General features: G+C 45.8%; 1 long non-coding RNA gene across 1 annotated transcript; it reads right to left on the bottom strand.

Annotated features, from left to right (window-relative positions):
- Positions 1-8,269: 8,269 nt before the first annotated feature.
- Positions 8,270-17,761, bottom strand: LOC119618565 (uncharacterized). The gene is made up of 3 exons (XR_005234937.2): positions 17,590-17,761; positions 17,068-17,161; positions 8,270-8,534 (listed from the first exon to the last, which is right to left on the bottom strand). It is a non-coding gene; the product is annotated as an uncharacterized lncRNA (long non-coding RNA).
- Between the last annotated feature and the right edge of the window lie 1,662 nt (positions 17,762-19,423).

Genomic DNA, 19,423 nt, shown 5'->3' with positions numbered 1-19,423 from the left:
TCTTGTGTGTCAGGCCTGTGTTTTCTCAGAAAGCCCTCCCATTATCTGGGGCAGAATTCAGGGGTGGAGTTCTCTGTGAACCTCACAAGGTGAAATCACACGGTCTTAAAGAAAGCCAGAAGACAGGCCTTCAAGTGATCCATGAAACCCAATTCGTATTAATAATAATTAACTTTTTTTTTTTTTGAGACGGAGTTTTGCTCTTGTTGCCCAGACTGGAGCTGGAGTACAATAGCACGATCTTGACTCACTGCAGCCTCCCGGGTTCAAGCGATTCTCCTGCCTCAAGACTCCTGAGTAGCTGGGATTACAGGCACGTGCCACCATGCTCGGCCTCTTTTTTTTGTATTTTTAGTAGAGAGGGGGTTTTGCCATGTTGGTCAGGCTGGTCTCGAACTCCTGACCTCAAGTGATCCGCCCGCCTTGGCCTCCCAAAGTGCTGGAATTACAGGCGTGAGCTACTGCGCCCAGCCAATAATTAACATTTCTTGAGCACCTACTATGTGCTAGGCACTAGCACTTTATACAGACCAGTGCTTCCCAGTGTTTTCGACCAGAGAAGAGCAGGGAGAATGAAGGCTGCCTCCCAGGGACTGGGGAGCATAGCCTGAAATCAACTAACCCAAGGGTGAAATTATTTGAAGTCTCATGTTTTACTGTTTACAAACAAACAACAACAAAAAAAACCCAAAAACACTCAACACCAAATACATAAATTTTACATCTTCCTCCATGGTCTACCTGTGTTTGTTTAAAAAGTAAAACTGTATTTTCATTAGGATCCAAGCAGGAAATTAGAAAGCACTCTTGGTATTTAAACAGGGATTTCTTCTTATTGAACTAATTTTATTAAGGTATAATTTACGCACAGTTAAATATGCACAGTTTTAAGCATATGGTTTAACGAGTCTTCATAATCATACACGCTCATGTAACCAACTCCTCAATCAAGGTATAAAACATTTGCATCATCTCAGGGAGTTCCCTCTGGCTCCTTCCCAGTTACCTCTCTGCTCCCCAAGGCAACAACTGTTCTGATCTCTATCACCATAGATGAGCTTTCCTGTTCCTGAACTTTGCATTAATACAACCATAGAGTAGGTACTCTATAATGAATGACATCTTTCACTCAACATAATAAAATAAAAGGAATTTAATGAGAAGACTTAGTTACCCACCTGAGAAGCCAAGTAGAGGACCGTGTGATGCAAGAGGAGAAACTCAACACCAGCCCTCCGGGCGGAGGGGCAGAGGGAGGGCAGAGCCCAGAGCTGGCACCAGCAGGCAGAGGATGGGGACCCGGCAAGGCTGTCTGCTGGGAGCTGCAGCCACTAAGGAGATGCAGCCTTGTAGACCTAACAAAAAGTAGACAGAGGTGGATAGATGTGCCCCCGCTTCTGCCTGCTGCTATCCCCCTGTTTCCAGTTATGCCTCCCATGAGTCAAACCTGCTGGGAAGGTGGAAGAAAGGGGAGCCTTGGAGATGGGCAGGGAGGGTTCTGAGAATGAGGGCAATTCCCAGACACAGTGTTTGTAAATTACCCACCCCAGGTAGAGTTGCTGGCCACAAAGGCCGGTGCTGCCCAGCCCCCAACACTCATCTCAGGTATCAGCCACTCCAGAAACCTTCGTTTGAGAATCACAGGCTGAGTTTCAGCCATGTAACCTTCACAGAGCCCCTGCATGGCAAATCTAACTAACTCCAGCTCAGGGATGAGGAAACACCAGGGAAAGTGAGCTGTCTAAAAGCTGGTCTACAGCTGGCGTGGGATTTTTGTCCAACCTGAGTTTATCTGACTCTCCAGAATGGCTGTTGGGGTCTCTCATAGACTGAGAATTTCCATGGGTCTGGTTCTGCAAGGGTGAACCCTAAACACATTTCCAGGCGAAATTCTGATAACGTCCCCCCAAACAGGGAGAACATGGACAAGAACGAGGAATGGGCACTGAGGGACTCCCACACATAAGGCTGTCTCTGCCAAGCGCTCTGTCCCCACCGTTGCACGTCATCCTTGGGACATTCCTAAAGGAAAGTGCCACTAATGCTCCCTGTTTATAGATGAGTAAACTGAGACCCAGAGTGATTAACAAGCTGTCCTGGAGTTGTGGCGCTGGGACCCAGGCCCATGACCTCACAGCTGAGCCGCTGCTGTGCAGTGGGGGAGTGAGTGGGCTCGGCCAACCTGCCCAGGTGTGCATCCTGGCTCTGCTGTTTCCTAGCACTGTCATCTTAGGCAAAGTACTTAACTTCCTTGTGCCTCAGTTTCCCCTTCTTTAAAATGGGGATAATGGCAATACTCAACACAGAGGATTGTTGAGAGTGTTACGTGATTTACAAAAAAAATTTAGGGCCGGGCACGATGACTCACACCTGTAATCCCAGCAATTTGGGAGGGCAAGGTGGGCAGATCACTTGAGGTCAGGAGTTCAAGACCATCCTGGCCAACACATGAAAACCCCATCTCTACTAAAAATACGAAAATTAACTGGGTGTGATGGCACACACCTGTAATCCCAGCTACTCAGGAGGCTGAGGCACGAGAATTGCTTGAACCGGGGAGACAGAGGTTTAGTAAGCCAAGATCGTAGCACTGCACTCCAGCCTGGAGGTGCGGAGGCCGAAAGACTAAGGGTCATGATCAACTCGGTATACCACTGGAAGCTATATGAGTAAGCAGCAAACTATTTCTCATAAATGCAGAATGTTGGCAAACTGACAAACTGTTTCTGCCACCCAGAAGGAATGCTGAGGGCTGTCAGGAATGCCCCAAGCATAGTGTTTCTTGTGATTAGGCATAACTGAAGCCTGTTAGTAACAATATGAACCTGTGATCAATCAAGCAGCTGACCAGTCGTTACCTCCTCCTCCCTGCTCATTCTACCCAATAAATAGGAGGGGCTGTGGAAGCTCAGGGGCTGCCTTTGCTCACTAGAAGCAGGGAGCTCTCTTCTTCTTCCCCTGGTCTCTTCCTTTAAAACAGTTTTTGTCTTAAGTTTTCATTTCTACGTTCGTCCGTTCGTCCCTTTGTTCAGTCCTGTAATGAAGTCTCAGGCAGTAACAGCAGTAACTGCTATAATGACGGTCTCAAGTAGTAACAGTAATAACTGTTGTAGTGATAGCCTCAAGTAGTAATTGTGGTAGTCTGCAACAAAATAAAATAAAATAAATTTTAGCAACCATTATCCTAACTCTTGGCGCTTTAGTTTTTTTGATCTGTAAAATAGGAATAAATAGTAGTGTACACCCCATAGGACAGCTGTATAAAGTAAGTACCCAGCTGGGTGCAGTGGCAAGCACGCCTGTAATCCCAGCACTTTAGGAGGCTGAGGTGGGCGGATCACTTGAGGTCAGGAGTTCAAGACCAGCCTGGCCAACATGGTGAAACCCCATCTCTACTAAAAATACAAAAATGAGCCAGGCATGGTGGTGTGCACCTGTAATCCCAGTTACTTGGGAGGCTGAGGCATGAGAATCACTTGAACCCAGGAGGTGGAGGTTGCAGCAAGCCAAGATCATGGCACTGCACTCCAGCCTGGGCAACAGAGCAAGACTCTGCCTAAACAAAAACAAAAACAAACACAAAAAAAAGTGAGTATCCACTCTGCAGGGGTATTGCATTAGGAAGGTAATTCCTTCATGTTCTTCAACTGAAGCTATTCTCCTCCTGCCTGCAATTCTTGGCAAATGTTGTGAAGGCAAGGACTGGGAATCCTCTTGTTCGTGGAGAAGAAGAAACACGTGTCGGGGCAAAGGTCACAGGGGCAAACCAAGTTAACCCTCTCTGAAGCTCTCAGGGCCACAGGAGCCCAGGCCTGGCCATTTCCCCATGGGAAGCTTCTGCACTCACTTCCTCAGTACTGGCCTGGGTCTGCAGGGAAAGCTGAGTGTCCTGGGGCAGAATGCTTTCTGGAGAGGCCTCTGCCACCAGCTGTGGCCAAAAGACCTGGCATAGGGCCTGTTCCTGGGGCCCTTGGCACACCATCCTCCTCCAGCCAAGAGCCGTAAGGAAGAAGGGACTGAACGAAGGGACAAATGTAGAAATGAAAACTTAAGACAAAAGAAACTGTTTTAAAGGAAGTGGCCAGGGGAAGAAGAGAACTCCCTGCTTCTAGCGAGCAAGGCAGCCCCTGAGCTTCCACAGCCCTTCCTAGTGAAGGGCATCAACAGGCCCCAGGAGGTCCTCCCCATTCTAACTAGTTACAATTAAAATGAATCTAGCAAACACAGGCAGCGAGGCCCTCCCAAGCCCTGCCCTGGGATCCAGGGACAAACACAGTGCCCAGGGGAGCCCACACACTTATGGGGAGCAGTTTACTGTCTCACTGTTTATTGAGCAGCTACTGTGTTCCTGATGCTTTTGTAAACCAGAAAGTGTCTGAGACAGGTCTCAATCAGTTTAGACATTCATTTTTCCAAGGTTAAGGACATGCCCAGTAGAGAGGTCTGTGCCTTTCTCTAAAGATGACTTTGAGGGCTTTAGTATTTAAAGGGGAAAGCAGGCTGGAGGGGAAAGAAGGAAGGTCTGGAAATCCACATATTGCAAGAGAAAAAGAGCAGGTAGGGAAATTATGTATTCAATTACGTATTCCTCTCACGCTCTGTAACTTTACATAAGATGAGGTGAACACAGAGTAGCTCCCCGTGGAGATACGTGGCCTTTTATCTGTGGCTCTCTGCCTAGGAACAAAGGAAAGGCAACTTCTTGTATGACTCAACTTTCAGCTTAATTGTTCACTTTTGGCAGAGTGAATTGGGGTTTTCATTTTCCTTTCGCATTTTCTATACCTTCTCTTATTGAAAGTGAGGTGGTTGCTGTGATCTGCATTTTACAGATGAGAAGCTGAGGCTTGAAGAACAGAATCACCAGTCACCATCCAGGATGGGAAGTCAGAACCAGCTGAACCAGCAGCTGGCTCAGCCTCTCTCTCTCTCTCTCATCTCTTTCTCTCTCTGTCTCTCTCTCTCTCTCTCCATTTCTCTCTTCTGTCTTTCATCCTCTCGCCTCCTCTCCTTCCATTTTTGTTTCTCTTTCCCTTGACTTTCTTTTTCCTCTTTCTTGAATTTTTAATGAAGTATAAAAAGTATACAGGACCAGGCGTGGTGGCTCATGCCTGTAATCCCAGTACTTTGGGAGCTGAGGCGGGTGGATCGCGTGAGCTCAGGAGTTTGAGACCACCTTGGGTAACACAGTGAAACCCCCTCTACAAAAAATACAAAAATCAGCCACGCATGGTGGCACATGCCTGTAGTCCCAGCTACACAGGAGGCTGAGGTGGGAGGATGGCTTGAGCCCAAGAGGTAGAGGTTGCAGTGAGCCAAGATTGCATTACTGCACTCTAGCGTGGGTGACAAGTGTGAGACCCTGTCTCAAAAAAAAAAAAAAAGTACACAAATAATAAGTGTTCAGTTAGTCCAGTTTTCACAAATGAGTCAATCAGTACCTGGGTCAACTGCAGGACCATGCATTGCCTGCACCTCCCAAATCCACCTTGGACTCCCTCTCTTAACTACCCACAAGATAATCACTATTCTGACTTCTAACAGATAAATCCATTGTACTTGACCAGAAGTAGCAGCCATCAGCTGGAGACTTGCTAGAAATGCCCTGTCCCAGACCTACAGAAGCTCTGGGAGTAGGGCCCAGAAATCTGTTTTAACAAACCTCCCATCTCATTGAAATCAGACACAGCGCGAGGCTCGGGGGACAGCAGTGATGTGCTGCTGCCCCCTTGTGGCATTTCCATGCATGAACAGCCGAGAGGCCACTTGCCGGGAGGAGGGTCTTCAAGGGGCAACTCCAAGAGCCTCTCTGGTAGGTATCCCCCCACCTTCTGCCTAGGAAAAGGGAGGCGACCAATGGCCACCATGTATCATGTGCTAACGAAAAGGCCTGCTGCTTCTTCATGGCTCAAATGTGGTCTAGGGTCTGAGGTGCATTCTCAGCCATCTGATTCTCACAAATTCATCTTTTTTTCACTTCCACTGAAATGAATTATGGTATCAGGGAGAACCCAAGGGCAGAAGCAGGGGCCAAGTCCTCTTCATCACCTTCAGGTTGGCTGACAAACTTGGTTGCAAGTGGCCCCATCACACTGGCTTGGTCTTTATCTATGGCCCCTTTGTTAGAGATGTTAGAACCAGAGCAACTCCATTTTGAGTAGGGGCTGGGTAAAATAAGGCTGAGACCTGTTGGGCCGCATTCCCAGACGATTAGGCATTCTAAGTCACAGGATGAGATAGGAGGTCGGCACAAGATACAGGTCATAAAGACCTTGCTGATAAAACAGGCTGCAGAAGATGGCCAAAACCCACCAAAACCAAGATGGCGACGAGAGTGACCTCTGGTTGTCCTCACTGCCACACTCCCACCAGTGCCATGACAGTTTACAAATGCCATGGCAACATCAGGAAGTTACGCTATATGGTCTAAAAGGGGACACATGAATAATCTACCTCTTGTTTAGCATGTCATCAAGAAATAACCATAAAAATGGGCAACCAGCGGCCCTGAGGGCTGTTCCGTCTATGGAGTAGCTATTCTTTATTCCTTTACTTTCTTAATCAACTTGCTTTCACTTTGTGGACTCGCCTCAAATTCTTGCAGGAGATCCAAGAACTCTATCTTGGGATCTGGATCAGGGCCCCTTTCTGGTCACACCTCCACTGCCCGATGCTTCCTCACCACTGGCTTTCATGAAAAAGGCTTTCATGTCTTCTCCGGGCCAGGTCTTTTCATCCAGGCTCTGTTGGATGGCCAGTGACCTAACATGAACCTCTTCAGCAGCTTCTCCCCTGCCCTGAAGCCAGCAGGGGTGGGACACAGGTGACTGACTTGACTCCCTCTATCCTCTCAACCACCTCATTGCCACTCACCTCAAGAACACGACCTCCAGGTCCGCCAACCCTCCTGCCTCTCTCAGTCTCTGAGACATCTCGCTGCAGTCCCACTCCCCTGCCTTCCTCTCTTGACCCCTGCTCTGTGGCCACCTGACTAAAACCCAAAGTTTGAGAACCTGGTGGTGTCGCCGCTTCCTCCAGATGGCTGATGATTTTTATGTTCTGGATTGGGTACCAATCCAGACCCCAAGAGAGGGTTCTTGGAGCTCGCACAAGAAATAACTCCGGGGGACTCCGTAAAGTGAAAGTGAGTTTATTAAGAAAGTAAAGGAATAAAGAACGGCTGCTCTAAGTCACAGGATTCTAAGTCCCAGGATGAGATAGGAGGTCAGCGCAAGATACAGAGCACAAAGACCGTACTGGTAAGACAGGTTGCAATAAAGAAGCTGGCTAAATCAGGATCTGGTGGCAGAACCTGGTGCCGCACTGCTTACTCCAGATGGCTGATGTGGCATCTGTGGAATGCAAGGTCTCCCTGAGTCTTTTCCCCACGTCAGGCAGATTGCTTAAGTATCAGACTGCAGTCGCCAGAAGAAATCTAAATTTATTTTAAATGTTCATGTCAACAGTCATATTTGTAATGTTTTTCTCCTTAAAAAACATGGTGTGCATATGGATGTTCGTCATTGCTATTTATACCTTTATGCCTGTCTTTATTAGCTAGGGTAAACCAGATCCCAGTAATAAATAAACCCCAAATTCAGTGGCATACCAAGGGACCAGGGGAGGTGGTGGTGTTACAGGAAGGGGGTCCCAATCCAGACCGCAAGAGAGGGTTCCTGGAACTCGCATAAGAAAGAACTGAGGGTGAGTCCATAAAGTAGAAGTGAATTTATTAAGAAAGTAAAGGGATAATGATCCAAAGAGCAGCCCCGAGGGCTGCTGGTTACCTATTTTTATGGTTATTTCCTGATTATATGCCAAACAAGGAGTGTATTATTCATGCCTCCCCTTTTTAGACCATATAGGGTAACTTCCTGATGTTGCCATGGCATTTGTAAACTGTCATGGCACTGGTGAGAGTGTAGCAGTGAGGACGACCAGTGGTCACTCTCGAGGCCATCTTGGTTTTGGTGGGTTTTAGCCGGCTTCTTTATTGCAGCCTGTTTTATCAGCAAGGTCTTTATGACCTGTATCTTGTGCCAACCTCCTATCTCATCCTGTGACTTAGAATGCCTTAACCATCTGGGAATGAAGCCCAGCACGTCTCAGCCTCATTTTACCCAGCCCCCTATTCAAGATGGAATCGCTCTGGTTCAAACACCTCTGACAGTGGGAGTTTTCTCCCTGGTAAGAAGGAATATTTTAACACTGGCAATGTTTAGAATTGCTGGCATGTAGTGACAATAAAAAGCAGATTGACTTTTAGACCTTTTCATTACTGTTTTAAAATTCTCTACAGACAGTGTGTACCCCTTTATCACCTGCATCCACTTCCACTACCACCAGCGTCATTGGAACGTCACTGCCAAAGTGCTTACTAGCCAAAGCACAAAGTCTATTTGTGTTACATAACATTCCCAGTGGGTGCTTCTGCTTGGTGGGCTCCCCCACATGATGATCCAGGAATTCAGGCTCCTTCGTCTAGGACTCCTCCTTCCTCTCTCCTTCTCCCAATCATCAGCATCCAGTAAGGCCTGAATAGGTCAGGGAGGAAGCCCAGACAATTAATTCATGGAAAGCCGGAGCCAGGAAGTTGCACACAGAACTTCTGCTCTTGTCTCTTTGGTTAGAACTCAGTCACATGGTCACACCCAACTGCAGGGGAGGCTGGGAAATGTAGTCTATCTACATTTCATGTGCTATCACAAACATCCATCAGTCTTTGCCACAATGTCTTAAATATTTCACAATAAAGAAATGTTAAATGTGTATGTTAGACAAGAATGTGGATAAACTACCTTCTATGAGTCTTCTTTCTCTAGTATAGGAATTTTACCATGGGACAGATAGTCATGGTTCAAAGTCATGAAACAAATGATCTCAAATTTTATACTGTCCCAGTGACCAGAATGTTAAGTTCACAGAGCTTTCCACTGCCTCTTTCTCCTACTCAGATGCTTTCCTTTCTGTCTGAGTACATGCCTAGACTACATTTCCCAGTCTCCTTTGCAGCTAGGTGTGGCCATGTGACTCAATCCTTACCAATTAAACATGAAGGGAAGTGACATATGCCACTTCCTGACCTGAGCCTTACAAGTTTCTGTGCCTGCTTCATGAGTTCTTTCCCTTTCCCATTGGCTGCAACCTTCTGTGCCCCAGCTTCCACTGTGCAGACAGGAATAGTATCCTAGGGCAGTGCAGTGATTCTCAAACTTGCAGAATCACTCGGAGGGCCTGTAAAGACACAGATGGCTGGGCCCCACACATAAAGTTCCTGATTCACTAGGCCCAGGATAGGGCTGGAGAACTGACATTTCTAACAAGTTCCCAGGTGTTGCTGATGCTGCCAGTCCAGGGACTACCCCAGAAACCACTGTCCTAGGGAATGATGGCATGCACTATGAAGAAACCTGGGTCTCTGAGTGGCCCCCTGGATCACAGCTGCCTTGATAACTTGGCAGCTCAGTTGAAAAAGAAGTAAACTTTTGTCTTCTTCAAGTCACTGCACTGCTGGGCATCTTTGTTACAGCACCTTAACATTTTACCCGCACTAACAGAGTTGTGATTCTGTCACTTGCAACTAAGAGTCCTGATCAATACAGACTCAAAGCTTAACTTCAGTAAGTTCCACCACCAAGAGAGTTTGCTTCTTTTTTCCTGCTTATCCCAAACTCCCAGTTTTTTCATCCTACCTTAGTATTGACCAGGATTCTGAAAGGAGATATGCATATGCACCAGGCCCTAGGAAGGAGCTGGAAAGTGGAGAATATTCTACTCTGTTACAATCTTTTCAAACATTAACATTATTATTATTATCTCAACTACTTGCCTGAGTCCCTTGAACACAGGCCCGGCTCTGAAATGTAGTTGCCATGGGGTCTGGAAACAGCCCAGACACCCACTCCTCATTGGTGGGTACCTCTTGTGCTATTTTCCTGGGTCTAGGTGACACTCAAACTGTGCAGGTAAAGGAGGGTGCAAATGCAGGATATGGGGACTCGTGTGGCTCAAAGCCCTGGAGATCAAGCTTGGTAGTGGGAGAGGTTGGGGGAAGGTTCCATGACCCTGTGAGAAGAGGACTCACAATGTCTTCAGGGCTCTGTTTCCTAAGGTTAATGGGCCATCAGCAAAGCACTTTAGAGGGTGTTTCTGTATTTCTCTTGCCTACTTCTTTACCATGTATAGGTGGGCCACAAAGGGGTCCATGTAGAATAGTGTTTTTCCTATGGTCATTTAGCAAGTCTGGGACAGAGTCCATTTGAGAACCAGGCCTCCTGTCTCCCAGCCCAAGGATTTAAACAATTATCCCATCCTCGTTTGGAAAGCAGCCATGTCCCCAATTGTAATATGGGCTCTGGCCTTTGGAGGACCAGAGAGAGCCTAGCAATGGCCTCTTCCTTTCTGGACTAGACTCAAACATTCCCCAGCCTCCTGGAACATGCCACAGAGCCCCACTCCAGTCCCATGTGGTCTTGGTCAAGATTCGTACTCTTCCAGCCCCGGTCTCTGAATTTCATAGGGTGCTTCGTAGCAAATAACAGGAAACCCCACCCAAACTAGTTTGAACAGTAGGAGATGAACTGCTTACAATGTTTTGTTATGTTTTGAGGGTTAAAAAGTTACCTATTGGGTACAATGGCCTACAATGTTAATGGAGTCCAGCAGTAGTGTAAACTTCAGGTCTGATTTGATCAGGGGTATTTCCCTGCAATTCTTTCAGCCCTTTCCTCCTCTGTGTGTTAGCAATAATTTCAGGCTGGCTTCTGTGTTGTGCAGAGTTCCAGCCTCAGCTCTTCACACCATAGCCTCCAGAAGGATCAGGAGACAAAGGATTCCCAAATTCCTAGCTCAGGTCCTAAGCCTCCTGTTTAAACCAGTCCCTGGGGCCAGGGGTTTGACAAGTACTGACTGGTTTGGGCCTGGCTTTCCTGACCCAATTATTATGGCCAGTGAGGGGAGGGTGCTCTCAGTGAGAAGTGTTTTTCAACACTGGTGTGACTGGCATCTTGGGTGAGACAATTTTTTATTTTGCCAAATTATCTTGTACATCCCAGAACATTACAATCCCTGGTCACCCCACCCCCAACTAAGTGCCAATGGCCCCCTCCAGGCACCTTGATAATAGGCTTGCCCTCACTCTACTACAAATGCTGTCCAACCTATCCCCAGCAGGGGGTGGGGAGTGGGTAGTACTACTTCAGAAGAGAATCTCTAGGATCAGTTACTCCTAGTCCTGGAGCTAGGGGTAGGGCTAATCTCACTGAAATCCAGAACTACTAAGCAAGATGGACAGGTAAAAGGAATTTTGGGGCTGGGTGCAGTGGCTTACACCTGTAATCCCAACACTTTGGGAGGCTGAGATGGGAAGATCACAAGGTCAGGAGATTGAGACAATCTTGGCTAACATGGTGAAACCCAATCTCTACCAAAAATACAAAAAATTAGCTGGGAGTGGTGGCACACGCCCATAGTCCCAGCTATTTGGGAGGTGGAGGCAGGAGAATCGCTTGAACCCGGGAGGCAGAGGTTGCAGTGAGCCGAGATCGTGCCACTGCACTCCAGCCTGGGCTACAGAGCGAGACTCCATCTCAAAAAAAAAAAAAAAAAGGAATTTTGGGGAGATAACCCCTGATTCTGCAACCATCTTCTACTCTGAATAAAGAGGGGATCCATCCTTGCCAGTCCTCCCCATCTCTGCTTCTAGGTCTGGATTGTCTTGGTAATTTCTGGTGACCTTATGCCATTGTTTTTTCAGGCTTAGAAGCCCTAATTCATTACTCTATGAATCATACCTGTTCTCATGTGACAAGTGGCTCTGTGACTGGGCCACCACTTCTGAGAGGATCTCAGCCTCATCCCTGGGTTTGTCTGCTATCCTGCTACTTCCCGTTGACCAGACACAAGCAGCCCATCCTGGGTTTACCAATCATAAATACAGACCCAGCCTCTCCATCTGAGTCTGCAAGGCAAGGCACAGACACATTCCTATCCTCACGGAAGCTCAGGACTTCATGGAGTTCTCATTCCCTTCCTGCTATTGTCATAAATGGGCAAAGTGAGACCAGAAGAGAGAGCAGACTTACTTAAGGACACATGACTAGGGACAGAAAGGTAGAAGTGGGAGATGATCAGGGAGGAGGCAGTGGAGAAAGTAATGGATGGGAAGTCAGCAGACTTTCTACTGGACGGTTCCACCTAGATATCCACCAGAGTCTCAAACTCAACCTGCTGAAACCCAGATTCCATGGGGGCAGGAGCTGCAGCTGTCCTGTTTACCACTGCGTCACCAGCTTCCAATATTCTGCTTGACATAGAAAGGTACACAATAGATATTTATGGAATGAATGAATGAATGAGCCAACTTCCCCTTCTTTGTTCTCCCAGCACTTGCCCAACCCTCTATCTCCATTACCCTCTACATCCAGATGGTCATCAAGATCTGATTATTTTTCCTTAAAAAGCTCTTGAATATTGCCTCCCCTATCACACACTTTATTCCTGTAAACATCCCCTGTATGAGTTATTTATTACTGCATACAAAACAAACCACCTCAAAACTTAGTGGATTAAAACAATTACTTATTTAGCTCACAATTCTGAAGTTGGCAATTTGGTATGGGCTCAGCAGGGTGGTTCTTCTGGTCTCAGCTGGGCGGTCTCATACATCTGCAGCCACCTGTTGGCTGGGTAGCAGCTTTGCCTTTCTTAGCTGGGCTTGCTCACATCACAGGGACTTAGGTGGGATGGCTCAGATCTGCTCTATGTGTCTCTTACCATCCAGCAGAATGGCACTGGCTTGTTTACAGAGTGGCTGGGCAGAGTTCTGGAAGACAGAGGGAAAGTCTGCAAGGTCTCTTTTGAGGCCTAGGCCTGGAACTGGCTTAAGAAAATTATAAGGCCTGCCCAGATTCAAGGAGCAGAGAAACAGACTTCCCTTTGTGATGGGGCGTGAATATAAGGAATAAATAATGACAGCCATTTTTGCAATTTAGCATGAACCCTATTCCAGACCACCCCAGTGTTTTATCAGTTGGCTTTCTAACTGGTCTTGCAATATCACTATAGTCCCTCCCATCCCACCTGTCATCTATATGCAGTTTCCCAAGTGTTATGGTCTCTTCATTACTAGGTCTTTTTACATGCGATGTTCCCTGTGCCTGGTGCTCTCTCCTGCCTTACCTTCCCCAACTTCCAGCCTGGATTGCCCCCTCCCTCTGCTCCCATAGCAGCCAGTACTATCACCACTATTCCCATAAGCGGCCTCTGTTGGTTTTGCCTTCCCAGCATATTTTCCCTTTTCTTTGAGGGACAGTCCCCCAATTTTCCTTTGGGAGGCCTTCCACATCAGTCCCCATGGTTCAAAGGAGGCTGATTAAAGCACCCCAGATGCAGATGCCAATATGTGACCAGGTCTGGTCAATCAAAATTATAGTGATTGGTTCAGGGATAGTCATGTGACCCCATCCCAGCCAATGAGAGTCAACCTCAAGACTGTTTCTGGAACAATTGGGAAAGAGGTGCCATCTTTTGACTCAAGTTGCCAGACTAGTAGCGGATAAGCCTGGAATCTCTGTGGGCTATCTTTGTCACCATGAGATGAGACCCGGTCTGAAAAATGAACCCACACACACTCCAGAGAATAAGAGAAACAAATTTCAGGGAATATGGTTTGTGAAGCTGGATCCAGCCATGCCTAAAGCCTTACATTTCTGAAATTTTTATTATGTGAACCAATAAATTCCTCTTATTAAACTATAAACTAATTTGAGTTGGATTCCTATTTTTTCAATTAAGAGTCTTGACAAACATAATTATATGTGGTAATACAATTACCTATCAATTCTTGGCTTTTCTATTGGGCATTCTCCCTAGAAGCTGAGTGGATTTCTGGTTCATCTCTGTATCCCTGGACCCCAGCACAGAACCTGGGACATAGTAGGTATTTAATACATGCCTGTTGAACGGTGATTGAGACCATTGTAGCCCTGATTCTGCCTCTAGTTTATGACCTTGAGCATCCATTTCTCCTTTCTGAGCTTAGTTTCCAACTCTGAATATGGGAATGATCCTTTTTGCCCTGTCTTGTTGAGGGCTGTAATGAGGACCAGATGAGCCCAGGCTTATGAAAGTACTTGACAAACTCTAAAGCTCTGTATACATGCAAGCTATGATTCTATTTTCAACGATGTATATTTTGTCCTAATTTCACCAGCCCCCAATAAATTGTAAGTTCTTGGGGACACAGAACAGCCAGTACATTGGAAGAGCAAAAGGAAAATCTGAGAAACTCAATCTCAACCATCCTTAGAACGGTCTCTATGCAATACAGACTTGTTGCACCTGCAAATAAAATAGGGAAGATTGGCACCTGGTGCCCAGTACCTCCCTCCCTCCTACTACCTGCACAAATCAGAGGATGCTGGACAAGAGGTCCCAGCGTCTCTTTAATTTGAGTCATTGCAAGTGACATAATGGGGCAGAGTCTGGCTTGCTGTTCTCTGAACTATCTCCTCTTTCCTCCTGAGCACCCAGAAAAAACCACATCTCCCAGCCAGGTGACTGAGGTCTGGCCATGGGATGTGATTCCAGACCTGGATCCTTACAATCTTCCAGACTCCATCTCTGTCTTAATCTTCTGGGCACATGCAGAGAATCCGGTAGAGGACTCCAAGGCTCTAGAACATGATTCCTAACCTTTCTTTATGAACCTAGGGCCCCTTGAGCAGCTGGTAGAGTCTATTGTATCCTTCTCAGTTAATACCTTTAAATGCGTAAAATAAAATACATGGAATTACAAAGGCAACAAATTATTAAAATGTAGTAACCAAAATGTAAAAAGTATGTGATATAGTGATTCCTTATTAACACATGAAACAATAAGATCTAGTCTAATTACCGTAATTTCAATGTCATGATAGTATAAACAGTATTTAAAGTTATCTGTAATAACATCAGTATAATATGAAAATATCTGTGATTTCTATTGGCAACAAATAGGTACTGCTAATACCACTTTGTTATCTATATTCATAATGGAAAGAAATGTTAAATGTCAGAGGTTAGCGTAAATAAAGATGCAATTATTTTCTCTTTCAAGTTCATGAATTCCTGAATTCCATCCATAGATCCCTTGAGGGCCTGTTGTCTCCAGGAGAGGAATTTCAGCTTTAGGACATGGAAGATCACAAGAAAGGAGCCTGGATCCCCTGATGACCACGTGGAACAGAGATCCCTCCACCACATAAATACCCTGGAGGAAAAGATTATGTTTTTTCCAGAGCATTGAGACCCTGGGACGAGGCCTGAACCCAGCTGGGTGACCCGGAGCAAGTCACCTAATCTTTGGAAACTCCATATCCTCATAGACTACGTTCCCTGCTGTGGTCTGAATGTTTGTGTCCCCCCAAAATTCATATGTTGAAACATAATCCGGTATTAAAAGATGGGGCCTTTGGGGGTTGAATGAGATTAGTGCCCTTATAAAAAAGGCTTGAGGGAGCTTGTTAGCCCTTTGCCTTCCCCCATGTGAGAACACATAGAAGTTGCCATATCCAGGAGAAATGGGCCCTCACCAAATACTGAATCTGCTGGAACCTTGATCTTGGACTTTCCAGCCTCCAGAACTGTAAGAAATAAATTTCTGTTGCTTATCAATTACCTAGCATAAGGTATTTTTGTTAGAGCAGCCTGAATAGACTACGACAATCCCACTTTTGTAGGACCATCATGAGGGATAACAGCTCTGAATGCTTATACACTTTGTGGTAATTTATACCTGGAGTCTCCAAACATAGGCCAGTAAACTGTACTAAAAATAACGGCAACCTAGTGAATTCTCTTCAGTTAAATGGATTCCATCTGAAGGACTGTCCTTTACTCTGAGATTATGACCTTCCTAATTCCAGGGGTTATGAAATTCATTCTTTTATAAAATGAAGGTGATTATAAACAGCACTTGCAGATTTTTTCCCATTGTTCTCACTTTGCAAATGGAGTTGCCATTCTTATTTGTATTCATAAATATTTTAAAGTATTGGCCAGGCATGGTGGCTCACGCCTGTAATCCCAGCACTTTGGGAGGCTGAGGCGGGTGGAACACTTTAGGCCAGGAGTTCAAGACCAGCCTGGTCAACATGGCAAAACCCCATGTCTACTAAAAATACAAAAAAAATTAGCTGGGTGTGGTAGCGGGCACCTGTAATCCCAGCTCCTCAGGAGGCTGAGGCATGAGATTGCTTGAACCTGGGAGGTGAAGGTTACAGTGAGCTGAGATTGTGCCGCTGCACTCCAGCCTGGGTGACAGAGTGAGACAGTGTCTCAAAAAATAAATAAATAAAAATAAATAAATTTTTTAAAAATTGAAGTATTATGAAAACCCAGAATTATGTGGATCATTGCTTTCTAACACCCCAAAAATATTCATTTGTATTATCACTCAAAAGTAATAAAGCTTAGAGAGGATTTTGTTCCTGACCTGGCACAAGTTTGAATAACAATAGTTAAGATGTATTGAGTTAAGATGTATTGAGGGTTTCAGTGCGCCCCAAGCTGATCTATATATTTCATGTGTCTAACTGGTTTATTGAATAATCTGAACATGATGAGGGATACACATAAATGAATTTAGCTTTTCTTCAACCATTGCCTTTCCAATACATTCAATGAAATCTCTCCTTTTTGCCCATGCCTTTCTGTCCAGTTTCAACATCCAATCATATCATAGTTTACACTTTCCCTGAATCAAGCTTGGCCCTTCACCTCAAGAATGTTATTTAACAGTCAAGTAGCCTAACTATGTGCACCTTACAAGGCTATGAGGTAGGTACTATTACTAATGGTATCTTACATCCACTAAGGCCCAGAGAGGTGAGGTAGCTTTTCCAAGATCACACAGCTAGTAAGTTTTAGGCACAGGATTCAAATACAGGCTGTCTGGTTCCAGAAACTTGCCCTTAACATTTATTCATAATCTTCTGCTTTATGTAGGCTGAGGGGGTTTTTCAGAAAAGGAAAGCTTTCTTCCACGTCCTGAAGAAAGTCCTGCAGGGGGTGGGCACAGTGACTCACGCTTGTAATTCCAGCACTTTGGAAGGCTGAGGCAGTGGACTGCTTGAGCTTAGGAGTTCGAGACCAGCCTGGGCAACGTGGCGAAACCCCATCTCTACAAAAAATACAAAAATTAGCCAGGCGTGGTGACTCGCACCTATAGTCCCAGCTACTTGGGGGGCTGAGGTGGGAGGATAGCTTGAGCCCAGGAGGCAGAGGTTGCAGAGCCAAGATCGTACCACTGTACTCCAGCCTGAGTGACAGACTGAGACCCCTATCTCCGGAAAAAAAAAAAAAAAAAAGTCCTGCAGGCATGATATGGTGGTATTTGACACCTCTTGTCCGTCCTTGACTTTGGGGCTTTAGCTGTAAATCTGAGACAACAGGAAAAGTCCCATTTAAGAGTCTCTTACATGTGTGTCATTTAACTTAATCCTCATGACAGCCCTATATGGGAAGTGTATTAAACAGGGTAATGTTAGTTGCTATAGCAAACAGCCCCCAAGATCTAGTGGCTTAACACAATAGCAGTTTATCTCTTACCTAATATTGCAAGGCAGGTGTTTGTTCCTGGTTGGAGAGCAGATTTCCTTTACGTGGTGATCCGGGTGACTTCCATGTTGCAGCTTTGCCATCCTGCAGGGCTTTGGGGTTCTCTGTATCTAGACAGACAGGGATGGAGAAGCTCACCTGCTTCCTCAAGGCCCTGCCTGGAAGTGACACTCACCACTCCTGTTCACATTCCACTGGTGGAGACTAGTCACATGGTCATACCTAGACGCCAGGGATGCTGGGAAATGTAGTCTCCAGTGGGACACATGTCTTCCAGAGACAATTCCACACTATGGAGTCTTTTCCAGAGTTAGTGCACAAAGTCCTTTTACTAATCTGTTTAACCAGCTTGTCAGGCTAACCAGTGCTCTCCATGCTGTACGAATGCAACGCTACTGCCTCAGGCACATTGAATGCTTATGGCTAGTAAGCCATTCTCTAGGCCCCTGGGGCTCTTGGCTGTAGAAGGGCATGCTTGCCAACAGTCCGCTGGGTCTGTTCCCAAATTAGTTTGCACAAGGCACACTTAATATTGTAACAATGTAACTGAATTAGATATTCCATAAACTGATGAAATATGAGTGCAAAAGGAAGAGATTTGTTTTTTTGAAAACTCAATGAAGACTCGTTGCTAAAAAGAATACTGTCAAATTAGGTGTGGAAGAACCAACTACAAAACATCTGGGAAAAAAAATAACCACAAGAATCTAGAGGGATTCTGCACTCCAGTTGCTATACAAATGTCTGCAGGTCCTTGCCCCACTTTAAAGAAACCAGAATTGACCGGGGACAGTGGCTCATGCCTGTAATCCCAGCACTTTGAGAGGAATTACAGGTATGAGCCACTGTGCCCAGCGCCTGCAGGACTTTCTTCAGGACATTATACCAGCTTTCCTTCCCTCAATAAGCCTCCTTAGCCTATATAAAGCGAAGATTATGAATAAATGTTAAGGGCAGGTTTCCGGAACCAGACAGCCTGTATTTGAATCAAGCAATCCTCCTGCCTCGGACTCTCAAGTATCTGGGAAAATAGGCTCACACCATGGCACCTGGCTTGAAATTTCAGCTTAATTCAATTTTAATTAATTTAACTATAAATGGCCACATATGGTTACTGGCTAAGGCATTGCATAGGGAAGCTCTCTGTTACACTAACATTAGCATATGTATTTCTTCACGTCTCAGACTCTTTATCTCTTTGCCTTGACTCTTTCTAGCCCATGATGTCTTCTGCAATGCAAGTCCTGCCCACTTTGATTCAGACAGACAGCTCTTGATTCCAATATATTATGCTGACTGGGAAAGGGAGGGTGGTCCTTGGCAGGAGGAAAAGGGACAGGCCTCTGTCTATAGCAGCTGGGCTCAAATTGCCATACGGCAGCAACTGCCACCTGTAACAGCACCATGCTAAGCTCCTCACCGGCAGGGAGGGGCCACCGTCAAGAGCAAGAGCTCAGCAGCTGGCTCCCCCTCTCTTTGCAATTGTGACTTTGAAAAAAATCTCTGCATCCTTCTGAGCCTCAATTTCCTCATCTATAGGGTGGAATTAACAATGCCTACTGTTGTTCTGAGGATTAAATGAAGTGAGGCCTGCTTTGTGCTTGGATCATACTAACTACTCAATCAATGTTTTTATTTACTCTAACTCTCAGAGTCACCTCCTACTCAGACCAAATAAACAGCAAGGGAAAAAATAGGGTGGGATGGACAGAGAGAAAGATTCTTTTAAAAAGTGTTTTATTGGCTGGGTGCAGTGGCTCACACCTGTAATCCCAGCAGTTTGGGAGGCTGAGGAGGGTGGCTCACCTGAGCTCAGGTGTTCGAG

This window comes from Chlorocebus sabaeus, chromosome 2 (assembly GCF_047675955.1).
Source record: "Chlorocebus sabaeus isolate Y175 chromosome 2, mChlSab1.0.hap1, whole genome shotgun sequence".
NCBI classification, from domain to species: Eukaryota; Metazoa; Chordata; class Mammalia; order Primates; family Cercopithecidae; genus Chlorocebus; species Chlorocebus sabaeus.
This window is presented reverse-complemented; position numbering and strand designations above follow the sequence as displayed.